This window comes from Coregonus clupeaformis, chromosome 9, assembly GCF_020615455.1.
Source record: "Coregonus clupeaformis isolate EN_2021a chromosome 9, ASM2061545v1, whole genome shotgun sequence".
Classification (NCBI taxonomy): Eukaryota; Metazoa; Chordata; class Actinopteri; order Salmoniformes; family Salmonidae; genus Coregonus; species Coregonus clupeaformis.
Window position 1 is genome coordinate 36,500,524 of NC_059200.1, and position 13,683 is coordinate 36,514,206.

General features: G+C 41.4%; 2 long non-coding RNA genes across 3 annotated transcripts; both read right to left on the bottom strand.

Moving 5' to 3' along the window:
• Positions 1 to 702: 702 nt before the first annotated feature.
• Positions 703 to 4,400, bottom strand: LOC121574413. Its single transcript, XR_006002190.1, has 2 exons — positions 4,361 to 4,400; positions 703 to 794 (listed from the first exon to the last, which is right to left on the bottom strand). It is a non-coding gene; the product is annotated as an uncharacterized LOC121574413 (long non-coding RNA).
• A 185-nt stretch (positions 4,401 to 4,585) lies between these two features.
• Positions 4,586 to 8,463, bottom strand: LOC121574412. 2 transcript variants are annotated; one of them, XR_006002189.2, is made up of 4 exons: positions 8,201 to 8,463; positions 5,027 to 5,134; positions 4,814 to 4,897; positions 4,586 to 4,628 (listed from the first exon to the last, which is right to left on the bottom strand). It is a non-coding gene; the product is annotated as an uncharacterized LOC121574412 (long non-coding RNA). The 2 variants fall into 2 exon arrangements; XR_006002188.2 differs by lacking the exon at positions 8,201 to 8,463 and having other exon boundaries at positions 5,027 to 5,198.
• Between the last annotated feature and the right edge of the window lie 5,220 nt (positions 8,464 to 13,683).

Below are 13,683 nucleotides of genomic sequence, written 5' to 3' on the forward strand. Positions count from 1 at the left end.
TTGCAACCGAAAACGCAATAAATGACTTTACTTTTGCTTCAACTGGCTGTCCAAATCCACTGAAAGATCGGAAATCCTGTCTGCAACTGTGTTTCTTGTCAGGCTGATATTTACAAAAGCCTGACGCTTTTCAGGGCACACAATCTCAGCTGCCTTCATCATGCATGTTTTTACAAATTCACCCTCACTAAATGGTTTTGAAGCCACTGCGATTTCATTAGCAATGAGGTAGCTAGCTTTCACTGCAGCGTCACTGATGTCTCGGCTGTGAGTAAACACAGACTTGACCTACTTGCTCTGCCCCGGTATAAACAGTTTGCTTGCTTAACACAATTGCTATTGCGCCATCCAGTGGACGCAATTGGAACAGCAGTTTATTTTATTGAAAAATTGCAGCGCATTTTTATACTTTACAAAATCATCTCGCGGGCCGGATTAAACCCGTTTGCGGGCCTGATCCGTCCCGCGGGCCGGACTTTTGACACCCCTGGTCTAGAGAGTCCACTTTATTCTCCTCCCTGCTTCTTTTTCTTCTTCCGTTTGCCTGCAGGCTGTGTCGTCTTGGCCTTCTTGGCCGGGCCCAGTCCAGGTGTCTCTCCTCCTGGCTGTTTCCTCTTGTTGGGTTTCCCCAAGGGGACTGTGTTGACATCTGCTGCCCACTGCTCAGAGACAGGCAATTTCTTCTTGCGGTTCTTTCTCTTCTTGGTCTCGGGCAGGAATCCTTTCTTCTTCTTGGGAGCGGTCGGCTCACCTGGTCCTCCTTGGTTTTCCTGGTTCTGTCCCTTTTGGGCTTTCTGTTAAAGATGGAGCCACAAAACATGGTATTAGAGCAGGGGTTTTCAAAGTGGTGTCTGCGGACCCGGTACTGCAGAGGGTCCACTGCCATATCTCAAAATATAAATAAAAGTTAGTAATATTCATTAAATAAATTAAATTCTAAAAAACTAACAGAATAAACATTTTCTGTAGATCCGAGGAATAGAGGGTACAATGTAATATTATTAATATACAATTTATGTTCCTAACCCTGGTCTGCCTGGGAGTCTCACAGGTATATTGGTACAGTGCCTTGCAAAAGTATTTATCCCCCTTGGCGTTTTTCCTATTTTGTTGCATTACAACCTGTAATTTAAATGGATTTGGATTTCATGTAAAGGACATACACAAAATAGTCCAAATTGGTGAAGTGAAATGAAAAAAATAACTTGTTTCAAAAAAATAAATAACAGAAAAGTGGTGTGTGCATATGTATTCACCCCCTTTGCTATGAAGCCCCTAAATAAGATCTGGTGCAACCAATTACCTTCAGAAGTCACATAATTAGTTAAATAAAGTCCACCTGTGTGCAATCTAAGTGTCACATGATCTCAGTATATATACACCTGTTCAGAAAGGCCCCAGAGTCTGCAACACCACTAAGCAAGGGGCACCACCAAGCCAGCAGCACCATGAAGACCAAAGAGCTCTCCAAACAGGTCAGGAACAAAGTTGTGGAGAAGTACAGATCAGGGTTGGGTTATAAAAATATATCTGAAACTTTGAACATCCCACAGAGCACCATTAAATCCATTATTAACAAATGGAAAGAATATGGCACCACAACAAACCTGCCAAGAGAGGGCCGCCCACCAAAACTCACGGACCAGGCAAGGAGGGCATTAATCAGAGAGGCAACAAAGAGACCAAAGATAACCCTGAAGGAGCTGCAAAGCTCCACAGCGGAGATTGGTGTATCTATCCATAGGACCACTTTAAGCCGTACACTCCACAGAGCTGGGCTTTACGGAAGAGTTGCCAGAAAATGCCATTGCTTAATGAAAGAAATAAGCAAACACATTTGGTGTTCGCCAAAAGGCATGTGGGACTCCCCAAACATATGGAAGAAGGTAATCTGGTCAGATGAGACTAAAATTGAGTTTTTTGGCCATCAAGGAAAATGCTATGTCTGGTGCAAACCCAACACCTCTCATCACCCCGAGAACACCATCCCCACAGTGAAGCATGGTGGTGGCAGCATCATGCTGTGGGGATGTTTTTCCATCGGCAGGGACTGGGAAACTGGTCAGAATTGAAGGAATGATGGATGGCGCTAAATACAGGGACATTCTTGAGGGAAACCTGTTTCAGTCTTCCAGAGATTTAAGACTGGGACAGAGGTTCACCTTCAAGCAGGACAATTACTCTAAGCATACTGCTAAAGCAACACTCGAGTGGTTTAAGGGGAAACATTTAAATGTCTTGGAATGGCCTAGTCAAAGCCCAGACCTCAATCCAATTGAGAATCTGTGGTATGACTTCAAGATTGCTGTACACTAGCGTAACCCGCAGTTTTGCCTTGAAGAATGGCCAGAAATCCCAGTGTGCCAAGCTTATAGAGACATACCCCAAGAGACTTGCAGCTGTAATTGCTGCAAAAGGTGGCTCTACAAAGTATTGACTTTGGGGGGGGGGGGTGAATAGTTATGCACGCTCAAGTTTTCAGTTTTTTTGTCTTATTTCTTGTTTGTTTCACAATAAAAAATATTTTGCATCTTCAAAGTGGTAGGCATGTTGTGTAAATCAAATTATACAAACCCCCAAAAAATCAATTTTTATTCCAGGTTGTAAGGCAACAAAATAGGAAAAATGCCAAGGGGGGTGAATACTTTCGCAAGCCACTGTACAAAAATGATATAGTAATACAAAATGTAAGTTTACTCATTTATATAAGGAATTGGCATCTTCTTATCCAGGAAGGCCACTTGATTTCAATATCTAAACAAAGAGAACATGCTGTTATTTAAACAGTTGGAGACGGACAGGAGGGTCTATTCATAACAGTTTTAACTGTTATTCTATCTTGTTAGCAAGCAAATAGATCCAAGTTGGCTAGACTTGAAATACAGTGCATTCGGAAAGTATTCAGACCCCTTGACCTTTTCCACATTTTGTTACGTTACAGCCTTATTCTAAATCGGATTAAATAAATAAAAATGTCCTCATCAATCTACACACAATACCCTATAATGGCAAAGCGAAAACAGGTTTTTATCAATGTTTAAACATTTATTAAATATAAAAAAACAGAAATACCTTATTAACATAAGTATTCAGACCCTTTAATTTGAGACTCGAAATTGAGCTCAGGTGCATCCTGTTTCCATTGATCATCCTTGAGATGTTTCTACAACTTGGGAGTCCACCTGTGGTAAATTCAATTGATTGGACATGATTTGGAAAGGCACACACCTGTCTATATAATGTCCCACAGTTGACAGTGCATGTCTGAGCAAAAACCTAGCCATGAGGTCGAAGGAATTGTCCGTAGAGCTCCGAGACAGGATTGTGTCGAGGCACATATCTGGGAAATTTGCAACAATTTCTAAAAACCTGTTTTTGCTTTGTAATTATGGGGTATCATTATGTATATTGATGAGTAAAAAAACAATAATCAATTTTAGAATAAGGCTGTAACGTAACAAAATGTGGAAAAAGTGGAGGGGTCCGAATACTTTCTGAATGCACTGTATAAAGACTCATTAGCAGGTGTGCTTGTACTTGAGTGTTTATGAGACCTGTGTTCATTTTCTACAAAGCCGGTTACAAGAAGGTGGTCATTATTAGTGGATGTGCATTGTGCAGGTTACATTTGTAACAACAATAGCATTTTCATAGACAGACTTAAAAGCCAGATCAGTGATTATTGCAAAAACAAAAAAGCAGGTTAGACTATTTTGATAAAATAATTACATTATTAGTGGGTCTTATATTTATTTAGCCTAGATATCCTTTTACAAGCCCTGAATTAATTAGATTATTCCTGTTTGAAATGCAGTGTACTGATCTTTAATTGTGTAACAAAGCTTATGTAGAGTAATCCTTCTACCCCCCCTCCCCCACCCCCCATAAAAAAAAGGGGTGGTTGTCCCACTGGCTATCCTAAGTTGAATGCACCAATTTGTAAGTCGGATAAGAGCGTCTGCTAAATGACTTAAATGTAAATGTAAACGTTTTTAAAAATCTAGATATACACTATATACACAAAAGTATGTGGACACCCCTTCAAATTAGTGGATTCTGCTATTTCAGCCACACCCGTTGCTGACAGGTGTATAAAATCGAGCACACAGCTATGCAATCTCCATAGACAAACATTGGCAGTAGAATGGCCTTACTGAAGGATACCACCTTTCCAACAAATTTCTGACCTGCTAGAGCTGCCCCGGTCAACTGTAAGTGCTGTTATTGTGAAGTAGAAACATCTAGGAGCAACAACAGCTCAGCTGCGAAGTGGTAGGCCACACAAGCTCACAGAACGGGACCGCCGAGTGCTGAAGTGCGTAGCATGTAAAAATTGTCTGTCCTCGGTTGCAACACTCACCACAGAGTTCCAAACTGCCTCTGGAAGCAACGTCAGCACAATAACTGTTCGTCGGGAGCTTCATGAAATGGGTTTCCATGGCCGAGCAGCCACACACAAGCCTAAGATCACCATGCGCAATGCCGAATGTCGGCTGGAGTGGTGTAAAGCTTGCCACCATTGGACTCTGGAAAAGTGGAAACGCGTTCTCTGGAGTGATGAATTACACTTCACCATCTGGCAGTCCAACGGACAAATCTGGGTTTGATGGATGCCAGGAGAACGCTACCTGTCCGAATGCATAGTGCCAACATGAAGTTTCTGTCAACATGAATATAAACGTCAACATAAGATACTGTACAAAATAGAGACCTTCATTGGCTGATTACATTAAGTATATGGATGTTAGTGAAATGACTAGTAAATATTTACCATGGTACACAGCATCTAACTTTAGTCACATCACATGCTCACCTTTTTCACTTTCGCCAAGTTGTGCTTCTCTTTGATTTGATCAAAGGCTGTACGCAGAGGTACCTCCTCGAACACACTCAGTACCTGACAACCAAAGCAATCACAGAAATTATGCATCAGTAACAACCTCTTATATGTTATGTAGTAGCACCTTCATAACTCATTCGTAAGACATATACAAACAGAAATAGGATGTTGGTGAGCCATTAGTACTTTTGACAAGACCTGTCCCAAAGCCAAACTGAAGCCTGGTCGGGCAGCCTCTCTAGTGTGTGCCAAGCCATCCACCAGTCTCTTCAGGGTGTATGCCAACTCATCTGACTTGAAAGGAAAGACAACACATACAGTGAGGGAAAAAAGTATTTGATCCCCTGCTGATTTTGTACTTTTGCCCACTGACAAAGAAATTATCAGTCTATAATTTTAATGGTAGGTTTATTTGAACAGTGAGAAACAGAATAACAACAAAAAAATCCAGAAAAACGCATGTCAAAAATGTTATAAATTGATTTGCATTTTAATGAGGGAAATAAGTATTTGACCCCTCTGCAAAACATGACCTAGTACTTGGTGGCAAAACCCTTGTTGGCAATCACAGAGGTCAGACGTTTCTTGTAGTTGGCCACCAGGTTTGCACACATCTCAGGAGGGATTTTGTCCCACTCCTCTTTGCAGATTTTCTCCAAGTCATTAAGGTTTCGAGGCTGACATTTTGCAACTCAAACCTTCAGCTCCCTCCACAGATTTTCTATGGGATTAAGGTCTGGAGACTGGCTAGGCCACTCCAGGACCTTAATGTGCTTCTTCTTGAGCCACTCCTTTGTTGCCTTGGCCGTGTGTTTTGGGTCATTGTCATGCTGGAATACCCATCCACGACCCATTTTCAATGCCCTGGCTGAGGGAAGGAGATTCTCACCCAAGATTTGACGGTACATGTCCCCATCCATCGTCCCTTTGATGCGGTGAAGTTGTCCTGTCCCCTTAGCAGAAAAACACCCCCAAAGCATAATGTTTCCACCTCCATGTTTGACGGTGGGGATGGTGTTCTTTGGGGTCATAGGCAGCATTCCTCCTCCTCCAAACACGGCGAGTTGAGTTGATGCCAAAGAGCTCGATTTTGGTCTCATCTGACCACAACACTTTCACCCAGGTCTCCTCTGAATCATTCAGATGTTCATTGGCAAACTTCAGACGGCCCTGTATATGTGCTTTTTTGAGCAGGGGGACCTTGCGGGCGCTGCAGGATTTCAGTCCTTCACGGCGTAGTGTGTTACCAATTGTTTTCTTGGTGACTATGGTCCCAGCTGCCTTGAGATCATTGACAAGATCCTCCCGTGTAGTTCTGGGCTGATTCCTCACCGTTCTCATGATCATTGCAACTCCACGAGGTGAGATCTTGCATGGAGCCCCAAGCCGAGGGAGATTGACAGTTCTTTTGTTTCTTCCATTTGCGAATAATCGCACCAATTGTTGTCACCTTCTCACCAAGCTGCTTGGCGATGGTCTTGTAGCCCATTCCAGTCTTGGGTAGGTCTACAATCTTGTCCCTGACATCCTTGAAGAGCTCTTTGGTCTTGGCCATGGTGGATAGTTTGGAATCTGATTGATTGATTGCTTCTGTGTACAGGTGTCTTTTATACAGGTAACAAACTGAGATTAGGAGCACTCCCTTTAAGAGTGTGCTCCTGATCTCAGCTCATTACCTGTATAAAAGACACCTTGGAGCTAGAAATCTTTCTGATTGAGAGGGGGTCAAATACTTATTTCCCTCATTCAAATGCAAATCAATTTATAACATTTTTGACATGCGTTTTTCTGGATTTTTTTGTTGTTATTCTGTCTCTCACTGTTCAAATAAACCTACCATTAAAATTATAGACTGATCATTTCTTTGTCAGTGGGCAAACGTACAAAATCAGCAGGGGATCAAATACTTTTTTCCCTCACTGTACATTATAGCTAAATGTCAAGAACTGTATGGATCCATAAATGTAACATGTACATGTGCGGTGGCACATACACCTTCTAATCAGACAGTTTGACAGCAACTCAAATGTATATAAATTCAGTACGTTAGCATTCCAGCAATCAAAACTCTCAACTCAACACACATGGCCAGGTGGGAAATAAGTTGTTTAGTTTACAGCTGTATCAAACTGGATATGGATAACGTTATTGCCGGTTTTTCTAAAGTGCAACACCCACCAATAGCATAAATGTCACAATGTGCCTAGCTAACGTTAGTTAGTTTAGCAAGATAAGTAGGCTATGTTAATTTTATCTCACTGGTCATCCCCAAGCCAACACCTCCTTTGGCTGCCATTCCTTCCAGTTCTCTGCTGCAAATGACTGAAACGAACTGCAAAAATCTCTGAAGCTGGAGACACTCCCTCACTAACTTTAAGCATCAGTTGTCAGAGCAGCTTACCGATCACTGCACCTGTACACAGCCATTCTGAAATTAGCCCACCCAACTACCTCATCCCCATATACATTTACATTTTAGTCATTTAGCAGACGCTCTTATCCAGAGCGACTTACAGTTAGTGAATACATATTTTTTTATATATACTGGCCCCCCGTGGGAATTGAACCCACAACCCTGGCGTTGCAAACGCCATGCTCTATCAACTGAGCTACATCCCTGCCGGCCATTCCCTCCCCTACCCTGGACCAATTGTGCGCCACCCATGAGTCTCCCGGTCGCGGCCGGCTGCGACAGAGCCTGGATTCGAACCAGGATCTCTAGTGGCACAGTTAGCACTGCGATGCAGTGCCTTAGACCACTGCGCCACTCAGGAGACCCCATATTGTTATTTACATTATCTATTTTGCTCATTTGCACCCCAGTATCTCTATTTGCACATCATCTTCTGCACATCTATCACTCCAGTGTTAATACTAAATTGTAATTATTTTGCACTATGGCCTATTTATTGCCTTACCTCCATAACTTACTACATTTGCACACACTGTATATAGATTTTCTATTGTGTTATTATAATAATAATAATAATAATATGCCATTTAGCAGACGCTTTTATCCAAAGCGACTTACAGTCATGCGTGCATACATTTTTTTTTGTGTATGGGTGGTCCCGGGGTTCGAACCCACTACCTTGGCGTTACAAGCGCCGTGCTCTACCAGCTGAGCTACAGAGGACTGTACGTTTTGTTTTTGTTTATTCCATATGTAACTCTGTGTTGTTGTTTTTATCGCACTGCTTTGCTTTATCTTGGCCAGGTCGCAGTTGTAAATGAGAACTTGTTCTCAACTGGCTTACCTGGTTAAATAAAGGTGAAATACAAAATAAATAAAAAACATGTTAATTAGCGAGCTAACTCCGTAGCCAGCTAGCAACTGAGAGCTGTCCCAAAAACACCAACCCTTTCACTGGTCTTTAGATATTGTATGAGATTTTCAATGGCTTTCAGCCTTATCTCTTGTTCAGGTTTAGCGATATCTCAGAAGAAGTCCAGGAACTCGCGGTTCTGTTGGAGAATACCCTTGGCATCCATTTTCGGTCGCACTGGTTCATTTTCTATCTGCCCCATGTCTACATGTATTGCAGTGGCGAGAGAAGGGTTTTGTCTAGACGGGATACAGCTTTTGCCAGATTTGACTTTTCTTACCAGGTTAGGAGAATTTACGTAGCAGGTTAGGATAATTAGATGAAGTTTGGGAAAACGAATAGGATTAGCTAAAATGTAAAAAAAATAAAATAAAAAATAAATAAATAAAAAAATACCTTTCATTTTTTTGGACAAAAGCTGTATCGCTTTTAGTACAGAGGAAAAGGCCAAGCGAGGCATATCTGGGGCCAAAATCTATCTTCTCCAGCAGGTGGCGTTTTATTTTTTTATTCGATCACCAAGCGGGGAGTTTTTGTATGGAGGTCATGGAAAGTGTCGAATTTGGTTAACAAAAAATATGACTTATTTGCTACGTGTGGCTTATTTTATCGAATTGAAGTTTCGTAGTAAGTAGGTTGTTACGATTGTACTGTATAAGTGGGACACGTGACATCCCGGCAACATTGAGAAAAAACACTTTATAAAAAGAGTTGTGAATGGTCGTCCCTACTTACCCCAGCCACAAAGTCATAAACCCCGCCCATTTTTACAATGTATCTTCTTAAAATGGGATTTTAAACCTAACCTTAACCACACAGCTAACCTTATGCCTAACCCTAACCTTAAATTAAGACCCCCAAATTTTGTTTTTGTTTTCATTAATTTCTACGATATAGCCAATTTTGACTTTGTGGCTTTGGTAACTAGTGGAACCGTTTTGCCTGTTGTTCACACGCGTATCTGTCCTCTCATTGGCTAGAATGGTCCCAACTGATCTTGCCTCCTCCCGACTGCCATCAATTTTTGAAGACTTTTCTTTTCATTGTTAGAGCGCCCACTAGAGTATTCGATAGATATATTGGATAATCTGTGCTTTTAGCCATGACCCGAGAGAAGCTTGCGTGACCCCAACAGCTAAAAATCAAGTACTTCTTCCGGGTTGAACGGAAGTCAAAAATAGATTTTGTGTGCATTTGAGCTAACCCTAACCCCTTTCCTAACCACCTACGTCAATTGTCTTAACCTGCTGCGTAAATTATCCGAACCTGATATGAAAAATCTATTTGTCAAAGGCTGTATTCCTTTTAGACAAAAGCAGGTAACTGGCTCGGCTTGGGTTAAGACTAGACAGGATACAGTTTTTGTCAGATTTGATTTTTTTGTCAAATTAGCAAAAGATTTAGGATTAGCTCAAATATAATAAAACATATATTTTTGACGTCAATTTGACAAACATTGTATCCAATCTAGACATGATCCATCCTTTACCTCCATACTTTTGTCAGTGCTCTTTGTAGACAACACTGGTATGCTGATTTTGTTTGCCTCATCATACAATCTTTGCCCTCATGTAACATTTGTCAGTGGTGTAAAGTACTTAAGTAAAAATACTTTAAAGTACTACTTAAATACTTTACTATTTATATTTTTGACAACTTTTACTTTTTCTCCACTACATTCCTAAAGAAAACAATGTACTTTTTATTTATACATTTTCCCTGACACCCAAAAGTACTCGTTACATTTCAAATGCTTAGCAGGGCAGGAAAATGGTCCAATTCACACTTATCTGGAGAACAGCTCTGGTCATCCATATACTGCCTCTGATCTGGCTGACTCACTAAACACAAATGCTTCATTTGTAAATTATTGTCAGTGTTGAAGTGTGCCCCTGGCTATCCTTAAATAAAAAAAACAAGAACATTGTGCATTCTGATTTTGCTTAGTATAAGGAATGTGAAAATATTTTTACTTTTGATACTTAAGTATATTTTAGCAATTACATTTTATTTTGATACTTAAGTATATTTAAAACCAAATACTTCTAGACTTTTACTCAAGTAGTATTTTACTGGGTGACTTTCACTTTTACTTGAGTCATTTTCTATTAAGGTACACTATATATACAAAAGTATGTGGACACCCCTTCAAATTAGTGGATTCGGCTATTTCAGCCACATCCGTTGCTGACAGGTGTATATAATTGAGCACACAGCCATGCAATCTCTATAGACAAACATTGGCAGTAGAATGGCCTTACTGACGAGCTCAGTGACTTTCAACATGGCACCGTCATAGGATGCCACCTTTCCAACAAGTCAGTTCGTCAAATTTCCCCGGTCAACTGTAAGAGCTGCTATTGTGAAGTTTTAAAGTCTAGGTGCAACAAAGGCTCAGCCACAAAGTGGTAGGCCACACATGCTCACAGAACGTCTGTCCTCGGTTGCAACACTCACTACCGAGTTCCAAACTGCCTCTTGAAGCAACGTCAGCGTCGGGAGCTTCATGAAATGGGTTTCCATGGCCGAGCAGCCGCACACAAGCCTAAGATCACCATGCGCAATGCCAAGCGTCGGCTGGAGTGGTGTAAAGCTCGCCGCCATTGGACTCTGGAGTAGTGGAAACGTGTTCTCTGGAGTGATGAATCACGCTTCACCATCTAGCAGTCCGACGGACTAATTTGGGTTAGGCGTATGCCAGGACAACACCACCTGACCCAATGCATAGTGACAACTGTAAAGTTTGGTGGAGGAGGAATAATGGTCTGTGGCTGTTTTTTGGGCTAGGTCCCTTAGTTCCAGTGAAGGGAAATCTTAACCCCACAACTTTGTGGCAACAGTTTGTGGAAGGCCCTTTCATGTTTCAGCATGACAATGCCCCCGTGCACAAAGCGAGGTCCACACAGAAATTGTTTGTCGAGATCGGTGTGGAAGAACTTGACTGGCCTGCACCCCATCGAACACCTTTGGGATGAATTGGAACGCAGAATGCAAGCCAGGCCTAATCGCCCAACATCAATGCCTTACCTCACTAATGCTCTTGTGGCTTAATGGAAGCAAGTCCCCACAGCAATGTTCCAACATCTAGTGGAAAGCCTTCCCAGAAGAGTGGAGGCTGTTGTAGCAGCAAAGGGGGGACCAACTCCATATGAATGCCCATGATTTTGGAATGAGATGTTCGACGAGCATACTTTTGGCCATGTAATGTACAGTGGGGGAAAAAAGTATTTAGTCAGCCACCAATTGTGCAAGTTCTCCCACTTAAAAAGATGAGAGAGGCCTGTAATTTTCATCATAGGTACACGTCAACTATGACAGACAAAATGAGAGAAAAAAATCCAGAAAATCACATTGTAGGATTTTTAATGAATTTATTTGCAAATTATGGTGGAAAATAAGTATTTGGTCAATAACAAAAGTTTCTCAATACTTTGTTATATACCCTTTGTTGGCAATGACACAGGTCAAACGTTTTCCGTAAGTCTTCACAAGGTTTTCACACACTGTTGCTGGTATTTTGGCCCATTCCTCCATGCAGATCTCCTCTAGAGCAGTGATGTTTTGGGGCTGTCGCTAAGCAACACGGACTTTCAACTCCCTCCAAAGATTTTCTATGGGGTTGAGATCTGGAGACTGGCTAGGCCACTCCAGGACCTTGAAATGCTTCTTACGAAGCCACTCTTCGTTGCCCGGGCGGTGTGTTTGGGATCATTGTCATGCTGAAAGACCCAGCCACGTTTCATCTTCAATGCCCTTGCTGATGGAAGGAGGTTTTCACTCAAAATCTCACGATACATGGCCCCATTCATTCTTTCCTTTACACGGATCAGTCGTCCTGGTCCCTTTGCAGAAAAACAGCCCCAAAGCATGATGTTTCCACCCCCATGCTTCACAGTAGGTATGGTGTTCTTTGGATGCAACTCAGCATTCTTTGTCCTCCAAACACGACGAGTTGAGTTTTTACCAAAAAGTTATATTTTGGTTTCATCTGACCATATGACATTCTCCCAATCCTCTTCTGGATCATCCAAATGCACTCTAGCAAACTTCAGACGGGCCTGGACATGTACTGGCCTAAGCAGGGGGACACGTCTGGCACTGCAGGATTTGAGTCCCTGGCGGCGTAGTGTGTTACTGATGGTAGGCTTTGTTACTTTGGTCCCAGCTCTCTGCAGGTCATTCACTAGGTCCCCCCGTGTGGTCTGGGATTTTTGCTCACCGTTCTTGTGATAATTTTGACCCCACGGGTGAGATCTTGCGTGGAGCCCCAGATCGAGGGAGATTATCAGTGGTCTTGTATGTCTTCCATTTCCAAATAATTGCTCCCACAGTTGATTTCTTCAAACCAAGCTGCTTACCTATTGCAGATTCAGTCTTCCCAGCCTGGTGCAGGTCTACAATTTTGTTTCTGCTGTCCTTTGACAGCTCTTTGGTCTTGGCCATAGTGGAGTTTGGAGTGTGACTGTTTGAGGTTGTGGACAGGTGTCTTTTATACTGATAACAAGTTCAAACAGGTGCAATTAATACAGGTAACGAGTGGAGGACAGAGGAGCCTCTTCAAGAATAAGTTACAGGTCTGTGAGAGCCAGAAATCTTGCTTGTTTGTAGGTGACCAAATACTTATTTTCCACCATAATTTGCAAATAAATTCATTAAAAATCCTACAATGTGATTTTCTGGAAAAAAAATTCTAAATTTGTCTGTCATAGTTGACGTGTACCTATGATTGTAATTACAGGCCTCTCTCATCTTTTTAAGTGGGAGAACTTGCACAATTGGTGGCTGAATAAATACTTTTTTCCCCCACTGTATCTACTTTTACTGAAGTATGACAATTGGGTACTTTTTCCACCACTGTGTCCTACAAAGCAAAATATACATTTGGTCATATTCACAGATTCACAGACTATTTTGGGGGCTTTTCATACTTTAAGAATATTCACTTAAAGGGCAATTCCACCACTTTTCAAACTCATTTTCATTAACTCCAGCACAATACCAGTATATGTGAAAATGGTGCATTTCTATGTTTTGTAGAAAAAAATAAAGTTAAAAAGTTCTACTCGATGACATCATCAAAAGTTTAAAATTTTTTAAAACAGTGCTTTTCAAACACTATGAGCTTCGAAAATCACTGTTTTGTTTGACTTTTAATCTTACCCTGTGATGTCACAGAGAAGCATTTTTTAGGACTTTTTGTCTTATCTATTTAACCACAGATCACAGAAACGCATTGTTTTCACATATGTAGACACTGGTTTAGTGCTGGAGATAATAATTATGAGGTTAAAAAGTGGCAGAATTGCCTTTTAATTAAGAAAGAGCCAGGGCAGAATTTCCCAAACATATTGGAGTAGGCATAGGCTATGCCAGCTGGCTTACACCTGTGTAATAATAACCTAATCACATTATAAGGGCATCCATTTGGATTATCTTTAAAAAATTATGTTTTCTCCACATACTTTTTATTAAGCTACAGCAACAGGTGTTTCTCATGCTGTATTGCATTGTATAGTT